General features: G+C 38.6%; 1 protein-coding gene across 7 annotated transcripts in view; it reads right to left on the reverse strand.

The window, feature by feature from the left end:
• LOC143348175 (protein abrupt) overlaps positions 1-8506 on the reverse strand; it is a 108324-nt gene extending 99818 nt beyond the window's left edge. For 5 of the 7 annotated variants that reach the window (XM_076778101.1, XM_076778107.1, XM_076778109.1 and 2 more), the window contains exon 1: positions 7504-8392. The gene's annotated coding sequence lies outside the window, so the exon portion shown is untranslated. The other 2 variants (XM_076778103.1, XM_076778102.1) reach the window with 2 other exon arrangements.
• Positions 8507-11459: the final 2953 nt, after the last annotated feature.

Genomic DNA, 11459 nt, shown 5'->3' on the forward strand with positions numbered 1-11459 from the left:
TTCTATAGTATATTAATATTTATATTAATAATATCGGGTTTATTTTTGCCCGATGAAGTGTTCGAAATGAGAATTATACTAAATGTAAATTATACTTCTGCGTCCGTTTCATAATTCATTAGTTTCCATTTTATAATTAATTCGTTCGATCATTCCCGCGTTTAATAAACATACACTATTTACAGGGTAAATATTACGCTGTAAATAGTGTATGTTTATTAAACGCGATCCAGTTACACTGCTCAGTTATTTTAAAGATTACATTTTCTTTCGGTTATTTTTTATTAATCATGATTATTGATTACCCAGTAATCATAATCATTAATCACTGGTTCGATTACACGGTAATCACAAATCAGGTTGCATTTTGTCCAACGCTGATATGTATTATACGCATAATGTACATTTTATTACAGTACATACTTCACAAATCGTTCCACTAATGATATTTGTACATTCAGTTACATTTCTCTATTAAAATCTACCATCTTCGATAGCCAACATTTTCTCAATTCTGTTCTGACCCACATGGTGCGTCATCGGTTAAACGAACAAGATGTTGCATACTTCATATGTTGAATCATTGGTCTGTAATGTACTGAAATTGTTTTCTGTGCGATAAAAAGTCTATTTTGGTAATAGCAATTACACGACATCCAGTGTTAGTAATATTATGCGATATTTTTTATCTCGAAGTTGATAAGTTTCGTATGCCCAACTTAAAAGGTCGTGATGCCACTTTTACGCGAACAGTTTAACCAAGAAGTGAGGGGGGAAAAAATATAAAATGCTATAATGTTTGCTGGTGTCACGTGAGAAATGATAAAAAAAAAAGAACACTCGATACAATTTGTTTGCGTGAAAAATAAAAGGGTTTGAAAAAAATACTTGGAACGACTTTACCGTAAAATGTGGGACGAAACGTTGACTCGTAAATTTTATTTTATCTACCGATAATTTACACTACTGTATGCTTTGGAAAATATATCAAGAATACAATGTGACGAATCTAGATATGCCCGAGGAAGGCTATAGGTTTAAGTAAAAATTTCGAACATTTTCGAAACTTCGTTTTCTTGAGTTATTACCGCGACGTTCTCGCTTGGAATCATTTTACTTGGTTCGGTTGATATGGCTGGCCATGAAATCCGGTCGATCGAATCACGCGAATCAAAAGGGACACCGGGTCGGCTGTCGTTAATAAATCGCCCGAAAAGATACGACCTTCGTGCGTGCGTAAATGCCTCCCTACCGACTATCCCCGACTGCCTCATGACTATCAGCTTATCGAGATGCGTGCGAGTCGGTCATTAATAAAAGGGTCGCGATGCTCAGGGTGAGAAGCGAAGAGCAGAGGGCTCGTATCGATCAAATAACCATAGGCCGCCATGTGGAAAGACACGGGCTCGAGGGATTCTCATGACGCGCGCTCAGACGGGGGTAGTTTCGTCTACAATTTGGAAAGAACCCATATTTTGTTCCACGATCCCCCTTTTTTTTACAAATGTACATAATATTTAAAAAATATGCATGTTCCGAATTTTACTCCATTTACTAGATTTCGACGAGAAGGGAAAAGTTTTTATCTAGATACGAAATTATATTTCACATTGAACGAATAAAAGCTTATGGTTGACCCTTCGAGGCAGAAACTGTTGCAGTAGAAAGTTTCACATCAACATTTGTCGCAACATAAACTGTATTTCTAGTTATTTTAATTTGTCAATGTAGGGGTCAAGAAAGGTGTGTTCTTTGAATCACTGTGCTACCAAATAGTAAACACGCTAATTTAAATTTGCCCTCTTTAGACCAGACCACCTCCTCGATCGTTCGACAAAATGGCGAAGTTCTTTGGCTCTGAACTCCGTTCCTATGAAACTCCTCGACATTTACGTGCCATCGACCTATGGAACATTTTCAAAACGGGTATCGCCGTTTTAATGCAAAAGTTAACTTGTTTGACCTTCCGATGCGCGTGCACGCTTATTATTATGCAAGATAATGTACGCGCGTAATACATTCATTACGTATCCGACATCGCACGGTCTCCGCGTCCAGGAAGCTTCGTATCGAGTTTATCAAAAACACGACGGGAAGCCTGTAGGATGATAGGCCAAGGAGAAAGTGAGCGAGCTAGCAACTAGTTATCTCCACAAAAAATTCTCCATAACCCGAACAATGCCGTTTCTAATCGTCCTTAACCCTAAGACTTCCGGGGTTTCGATCGACACTCCAATATTCTGAGATTATTCGTAGTTTGTTTTGCTTTCTTCGACCATTTACTTAATACAATGTAACGGTCGTACATTGTTATGTCACGTTAAAAATTCGGGAAACTAAAAATCTGCCTATTACAATGTACGGTAAATTCTCCACTTGCACGGTAAATTAAAAAAATCATTCTTAACTTCGAACCTTTCGAAGACTCGCTGAAACGTTTCGACCGATCTTTCTTTCTTCGTTGTAAAAATTAACTCGAGATAAACAGATTTAATTAACAGTTAATATACGAATACATACATACAAAATATGTGCAAGGACATAAGTGAGAGCATAACCGCGTATCTACGAATCTGCGTAACTCGAGGACTCATGAATATTTCTTTATGCCAATGTTCTATTTATGGAATACGTTATAAATTTAAAAATAATTCTTCTTTCCGTCGCAAAATTGTTTCCTCTATTAGATAGAGGACTAAATTTAAAAGAAAAAGGATCTGAAGTATCAATAATCGGAATTTTTTTTGTCAATAACTCCATATAACCTTAAATAATGCAATAGACGGTGCACGTAAACTTAATTCGAGTAATTAATAATTCTCATTTTTAAACATAGAGGAGAATACGAAGTGAATAGATAGATTTAACATAATAATGCGTTAATGCGCCCGTAACAGAACACGTGGTAGATTTGGTTACGTAACGTGAGATAAGTTATATCATATGAAATTTAAAAAAAGTAAAAATACTTATGTAACCCACATAAAATCTTCACGGTCAGAAATAAAAGCTATTCGTCTTTCGTACTTTTCGAAGAAGTCAAGAAGCAAACAAATATATCTGAAGACGGTCACGCGACTTGATCGCTCTATTAAATTACAAAAAAATTACAATTTTAATCTAGATAAAAAAAATTCACAAAAAACGATCGAAAGATACATACGAGAACTTGATCATTTATTTTTCGCGTAAAATTCTTTAAATCTTCGAAACCGCGCCGGTAAATCGCGAATATTAATGTTTTTCCGCGCTACAATTTCAAATGTCAAGGACGCGAAGAGACAAAAAAAATTGACGCGATAACAATTGAAATTTTCGTTTTGAACGTGCCCCCCCGATCGTCGAAACTTTTACGCGGAGAATATCACACGTAGGATTCGTGCGTCAGTTGAAGTCGATTTTGTCGGTAGAAATTATATGCACCGTGAAACGGTTCCGACCTGCGGGACCCGCGTCCTGCTATGCAATGTTGCACAGCTCATACACATCGGGGGAATGATCTTACGGTTTTAGGCCGTCCTGCTATAGTGTTGAAGCCCACGTGCGTACAGAGAATCGTGCGACCGTGTGCGAGCTGCACAGCCCGATTTATTGATCACACGCGTCGCACGCAGTACGCGTATGTACGTGCGTGTGTGTCGCAACGGCCTACGAACTTTAACAAATTCCGTCTACGATTCGGAGTGACATGTGCATAGAGTCGACCCAGCATTACCATAAAATCGAAGGGAGCTAGGACTCGACGTCGAATCGAAACGGGCTCGCCTATACCTCTTCCACTCACAGTGGAGAGCGACGTTTCGTAACCAAAACACGCTCTTTTAACTACGATATTAACAGATTTTTATCCCAAACTGATATAAACTATTTAAATTTTGCAATCGAAGACGTTATATTTAAATTATAACTTGAAAAATAAAAAAATTCGATAGTTCAAGGGTGCCTGTTGGTCACGGCGTCCTGACACGAGTCGTTATTTGAAATTTCACAGATATTAAGTATCTTTCGCTGTAAATGATTTTGCAACGTGTCACCAGGTAATAGAAAATTGTTTTAACTACTCGTTTTGTCATTATGTGTACGAGTGAAATGCACATAACCTTGAGTAGAGTATGAAGATTGAGTAAAGTAGGAAGAAAAATAAAATGAACGTAATGCTCGGAACAATAAAAGCTATGATTAACATTAATATGGAAACGACGGATTCGTTTACATCAAACACAAGTTTAAGAAAGAGGATGCAAAAAATTAAATTGCTTCCCGAGGTTTTATCATTACGTTCTCTATCTATTAAACCAGAACCATTCACGTATACATACATCTATAGCTCCGAAGGAATTAATTAACGATGTCGATTCTGGCGAAGATAATAAAGAAATATTTTTTATATCTTATGTTTTATATTTAGCTTACCGATAAAAATAATATATACGTGTTACTAAACACGCAAATAATTAAGTTCTAATCCTTTCTTGTATCTATTAATTTTTTCAAAATACTTGAATTTGTCAAGTATCGAATTTGTTCTAAATAGTTCTAGAAATATGTAAAAAGTATTTATAATACGAAAATAATGAACAGAACTGTACAGTTTCCTTCTAAAAATACATGTAACAATACTATTTTACGTTCACTGTACGTCTAGGAAAATATTTAAAACACATTTGTGCCAAAATATAAATTTCAGGCCGTTATGAAAAGTATAAAATTATAGAATGAAATTATCAGCTGCAAAACATACGCAATACTGATTACATTATCCACAAAAGCTTCCTGTATGGATAAACGCGTAACTGACAAGAGAACTCCAAATTACTAAATGTGAATTTTGATAAAATTTTGCACAGATACTTTAATCTAAAACTCATAAATTACTCTTAAAAATGAAGGGCATAAAAATCAAGTTTTCATCCGTCGCAAAAATTCTTTCATTTTGTATACGTAGATTGACTATCGCCTTATTCGCTTTCAATGTGAAAAAATAAATGTCCATAAAATGAAATTGAGCATTTGAAAATACATGGTTGCGCATAAGGCGGAAATCATCTGTCCAAAGTGATAGAATTTTTTCATTTTTTTCGTTTTAGGTGATCCTATCACAAGTTCTGGCAACGCCCGTCAAGGATTGTGATTTTCATAGCAATTCAGCGTACGATACATATCAAAGATACAAGTGCATAAAAAATGAAATAAAAATTTTTTTTCTTGCCGTATATTTCTTGTATAATACTCGTATTGTTTGAATGTTTCACATACAGTACCACTAAATACCTTTCAACCATCTTACCTCTTGGAAAATATTCTCAATCACAGATTCAATGGACACTCCATTATTAACACCGTTGAAAAATTACACGTTATGCACTGTCGCGCATCAACCTTCTAATAACTTTTTGCAACAATTTCAATTTACTTTTAGAATTTTCTACATTATGACTTTTATCTCCTTTGCAATTTATAACAACATAGTAAAGTACTCTAGATAACTGTAAATTGGGACCTTAACATCAACGTTTCGAGTTACATACTTATACTTTTGGCGACACATTCTTGTTAAGTGAGATTAGGCACACTTACGTAAATATTAAGGAACTACATTATTTCCATACTATTACTCTCACTTGTATATTTATCGCCAAAACGTGACCCCGTCGATAAATCAAAATTTAAAACGCGAAACCAACTAAATTTTTCATACTTTCCCGACGCGCCTCTGAATTAAATACTCGAGTAAAGATCAATAGAATCTAAATTGAACGAATAGTTCGTATCCAATACTAATTTAATCAATAACAAGATTAGTCACAGACGTACAGGGACATTACTATGTGTAATGACACGACGAGCATGGAAACTAGTAATTCGAGGCGACGAACAAATTAACAGTCGAATCGTTCGAGCGTTACAATCGCGATCGGCCGCGAAGATCATCACGAAACATCGAATCTCGTCGCTATAATATTATGGTATGGCGAAACGTATGTATCTGCGAAGCAACAGAGCGATCAGGATGCAAAGAGCACTAGCCTAAAGCTACCATAAACAGTGACGCGCTATATTAACATGGATTCCAAGACGAAATGGAAATGGAAAACATTTTTAAATTCAGTCTCATTTTACAACTTTTAAGCCTTGTAAGCATAAAACCGAGTAATTCTACTTTGCAAACGTTAATGTCAGTATCATCTAAGTATCTACTAAATTGATATTTGTAAACATAGCCATATAATTTCAAACCTATTGCTATGGTTTGCTGTCAATTTCTATTAGCAGTTTATCGTAACATTAAAGTAAATTACAAGAAATTATCGTTTGCATGTCAATTGTACATTTCAATTACTTTTCTCATCATATTCTTCGAGACGAGAAGCATTCTTTCATGCTTTTTTACAATCTTTTCTAACTTTTAGGTTTCTTATACCCATTAACTCTTTGACTACGGACGATCGCGATATCGTTAACGACTTGCTAAATTATAGTTACGAAATCTAATCAATCGATCGAGTTTAATTTGTAAATATACAAATTAAAAAACATACTAGGTACGCAGATGTATTCCAAAATTTTTCATTCAGTAATAGTAATATTTGTAATAAATAATGCTCGTTAATATGGAAAATGTGCCTAAACAATTCACAGCTATACAAGTATAGTTTAATTTGTTCCGTAAATGTTTCAACCAGTTACATTTAAGTCCTCTCCGTCCTCTTAGGTGGAAACGTTTAATAAACACATAAACCTATGTTTATATAACTACGAAAGACACTTATTCTTCCTAGGCAGAAAGATGGGCAAAATCCTTATCGAGATAAACATTTCAAAGCATGAATAAAAGATAAACCACTGTACCTTCGTTACCCGAAAAGTAAAAATACGCATTTCAATTACTGAATGAAATATTTCAAAACGAGGAAATAGAATTTAACTGTTCAACGTCAGGAATACATTATCGTTGATGTTATTATTTGACTAAAATTTTGCTCGTCTCTGGTCTTGGGTAGATGTCTTTTTGCTAATCGAATAACGCGCCATTGACTCGCGAATTGCGAATACCCGGCGTACGGCTGTGTGCAATTACGGGAACCAGACGAACGGTGGGCAGTATTCGGTGAACCGACGAAGAATTTCCGCGCGATTCGTTCGATCGAGAAATTTTCAGCCACCAGAAACGGAAAGGCGACGCCAGGTGAAAAATCGAACGCGTAGGAATCACGGTTAACCGCGCGCGTCCTCTCGATCAAGCCCACGTATTTTCTATAAAAGCACGGCCACGAAGCGAACGGCGACGACGTAGTTAACGACGTGGGCCGTGGTCGATCGTGCAATTAACTTTAATGAACGGCGGCCTTGCGATTAAACTTAATTAGTATCGCGGTAATAACTCGTTGGTAATCAGAGCCGTGTAACGGCGGCGACTACGCGCTCTCCCGTTCGTGCACGTGCGCACACGTGTGTGAGGGACGCGGGTTTCGGGCATGCATGCATGTTTTATTTCATATTTACGTGACGACGTGGACCAAGCGGGGAGGTAGAACGACGATGCTCTAACGATCGACGTACGACAGCGGATGAGAGGTCCCTCTTATCGATGGCGACGAGATATACATTAGCGAACCAGCACAATCATCACCAACAAAAAAAAAAAAAGAGATACTAAAGAATTCAACGCAAGTATCACGAATTCATCAATCACTGGGGCCGTGTCCGTGGCAGCACATTTCCCTCGGGCCTGCACGAGGAACGAGCGACTATTTCGCCTCGTAGGTGGATCACAAATCGTGTAGCAGCACCAGATCTGACGCCCGGCGTAGTAATCTCTTCACTTACTGGATCGGGTACGATTATCGGGACCGCGAGTCGAATTACAATACTCGGGGCGAGTAAACAGAAAACGTGCGGCGGTCCGTGGCGTATAACCCGGCACTGACCGAACGATCGACCGACTGACTGAATGGTCGGCTGGTTAACCGACTAGGCAGACGCGCGCTCCTGTCGCGAGTCTGCCGGTCAAGAGGCACCGCGGCGTTCCCTTCTTTTTATTTTCTCCGCTTCCGTTTCAGGCTGTTCCCTCACACTCTTGTGCCTTCCGTAACGTCGACACCGCTGTCCTTCCGGTTCCTACGCGGGCCGCGCGTATACGAAACTTTTACGTGGCGACGCGCGGACCGGGGTGTCTGTCGGCCAGCTGCCGAAGATAAACAACAACGGGACGCGCGAGGCAGCCGAGGAGATCGAGATACGAATAAAAGAGGCCGCGCGCGATCGTGCGAGCACCAGCGTTCCGATAACCGGGACCGTACTTAGGCAACGTAGTTCGCGAGCAAACGTAAAAACGTGCACTACCGTCTCTCTCTCCCGGCTGCGACGAGCGAGGCGGTTAGAAACATCGAGCACGAACCTGATTGCGGGGCGGCGCACCGAATTATGGGCCGCTATGCGCTTTCGGCGGCCTCTCGCTCCCTCCCCGCCATCTACGTCTCTCCTGCTCCGACACGTTGCGCTCCCGCTCGCTCCACGCCGTCGTTACCCCTACCCTCGACCGAATCACTCGTCTCCCCACCACCGGTGACGAGCAGCTCTGTCTAGCGCTGGCGGCTCGCCCCCACCATGCGCTGACACGCTACTAGAGCGCTCCACACCCTCCCCTCCCGGCGCGTTGTTGGCGCGCGAGCGGTAGCATTGCCCCTTGCGCCTACTCTAAACCTCTCTCGTGAGAGCAACGTTGCCACCTTACGGCGTAGCTGCGGGGATGATAGACGTGCCTGGACGCCAGCCGCTTCGCGCACCACGCTGACTCGCGTTTATTCGATACGCGACGAGCCGACATCCTTCGCCTCCTCGCTCGGTATACGCGCCTCCGCGATGCTATGCTCGCCTCTTCCGACCGGAAGTCCAGCAATGCGACGCTCCGTCACTGACTGCCACAAACGTTGTTCCAAAGCTCCTTTTCACTGTGTGATTTATTGATTTATTCCTGCAGCAGAGCGGAATAGTCTAATGTCGATGATTGTTAATATTGTAAAACGGCATGTAACATTGTTAATCGCAGTCTCGAACCGGTCTCCGTTGCTAGACAACCGAGGAAAACATGGCATATGTTTCTAGATGTTGTCAGTGTTATGTTTTACACGCGCAACGTTTCAACCTCATTTATGAGATACTGTTTTGCGGAAATGTGTAAAGTCTATATGAGATGCATTTTTTTTCAAATGGTCATTTTCCGTACGCAAACGATGCAACCATCGACAGTCGAGCGTTCAGCAGCCGATATTTAACCAGCGTACAGCGTGATAAATTATATTATAAAGAACGGATTTACATTTAATATATATATATTTGGTTTAAATATTTAATGTTTGCTTTTGTCGGCTAATGCATATGCGAGCAATTGTGGTCACTTAAGCAACAAATGAAAAGGGAAAGAAAAAAATAACAACAGAAAAATATAAAAGATTCGTAATGTCAATACGTACATCATCTGTAATTAATTTAACTGCGTATGGCCTATGAATACATTCGTAATGCTGTGGATGGACCTCGTTTGACGGTCATATCCAAAGTGTGCCGCGATGGGTGGTACAATCGGGCAGAGGATGATTCTACATGTAAAAATAAATTAAAGAAATACAAGTAAGAATTAGTTAAAGAAATAGAATAACATGTTTCTGTTCGAATCCTTGTTGCACGAGACGATCGACTTTGAAAATTCATCGTGTACGCGTGCAATAGTAGAGTACGACTTGGATTTCAGCACAAGTAGAAACTGTGGGTAATGAACAGACGCGCCAGACAAATCGTACTCGATTCCACGCGTATCCCACAAATTTTTAAGTTAAATTATGTTGAAAACAATTTCTCATTCCTTTTTTCGATTTATTTTTAAACGTCGTTAATTGTTAATTGTAACAAACATTTCAGTAAAAAGTAACTATAAATATTTCATCTCATATTATAGTTTCGCTTAAATTATTGCTTCGATGATCGTTATTATCGTTGATCGCTAATATTCCTTATTTGGAAATAATACGTACACTAATTCTGAATATTGTGCGTTTGTTTCTTTAGACCGGAAGTCTAGTTATGCAACCCCCCTTCAGAGTCTGGCATCGTCGCTTTTCTGGGAATGCTTCTCGAAGTATACATTTATTGATTTATATATTTTGATTACGAATAGGATTAAATCTGTAATAGGGGAAAGTAGCTAGAAATTTACCGACTTATATATTTTATCTTATACAGTACAGACTTTATAATCCAGCTATTCGTTAATCCAACACGGCCAGTAATCAAGAGCAACTCGGTGACTGACGTGTTTAAACTTCGGTATTATACAATAATTCAGTTCATTATCTTGTCTATAATTTCAAATTATCTTGTAGTTTTTCAATCGTTAGTTCAAAGTTAGTTAATCGATGTGTGTTAGGAATACTTGGGTCGGAATTACAACCCCCACTGTTTATGTTTCTTTAGCGCAAGTGACCGTTGCGTCGACGCAAGTGAACAGCAGCTGTGTGATTAAAAACCCGTTTGAACGACCAAATTGAGTCTAACCAGTTTCGAGTACAAAGTCTCACTCTCTTTATACGAAATGTAGCGATCCCGATCGGGATTCGCAATAATAAAGTATATAGAATAAAACGCATTAACCCTTATAAGCGTAACGAGTGAAGCATTCAAAGTGGGTCTCACCACTTGGTGTTTGGGGGATGCAATCTGATGTTAATAGTTTTTTTTGTAAGTGGAGACGTAGAGAAAATGGGAAGATGAATTTAGTTTTTAAAAATGCAGTAATATATTTTTAAAATAGGTTTATATATATTATATCTCAGGAAAATAGGATTAGCTATTTATTATCGAACGTATAATATCGCAAAATTCTTGTCGGAAGGGGGTTGCCGGAAACGCCAACTACAAGACGTATAATATCTTGTTCAGATTTTCTTTCACAGCGGAATTCTTTATGACGGAACGGGTTGGAAATTAAATTTAAAAACAAAACACAAACGAAGCGGCGGACAAATTTGTTTTTTATTAAACAACTTTTAATAAAGTCTCAACAATATTCGTGCTCTCAAAATTGGAACACAGCGCAACATTCCATTCTTTGTTAGAATTAAAATTAATATACAATTTTATTAAAATATTTTACAACTATTTTTCAAAGGAATTTATTTACGTTTTGAAGAGTTGGATTAAATTTAAATGGATTGGTACTTTTTAATTTAAACTATATTAAAAATTGGGCACGCGTAAATTTAGTGAAACGACATCGAGTGGAAGATTTTAGTTATACTATTCTCGTTTCTGAGAGTGGTCGCTTGGAAAATGATAAATCTTAGAGCGCAGACTATGCATAGAATTTACTCCTCCAGTTATAGCGTAGCCAACGGATGATGCTAGTCGACTGTAAATATGCTTTGTAAAGTATTCACGAATGTGTCATCTTTAAACCACCAGGC

The sequence above is a fragment of the Colletes latitarsis genome, chromosome 11 (genome assembly GCF_051014445.1).
Source record: "Colletes latitarsis isolate SP2378_abdomen chromosome 11, iyColLati1, whole genome shotgun sequence".
Lineage (NCBI taxonomy): Eukaryota > Metazoa > Arthropoda > Insecta > Hymenoptera > Colletidae > Colletes > Colletes latitarsis.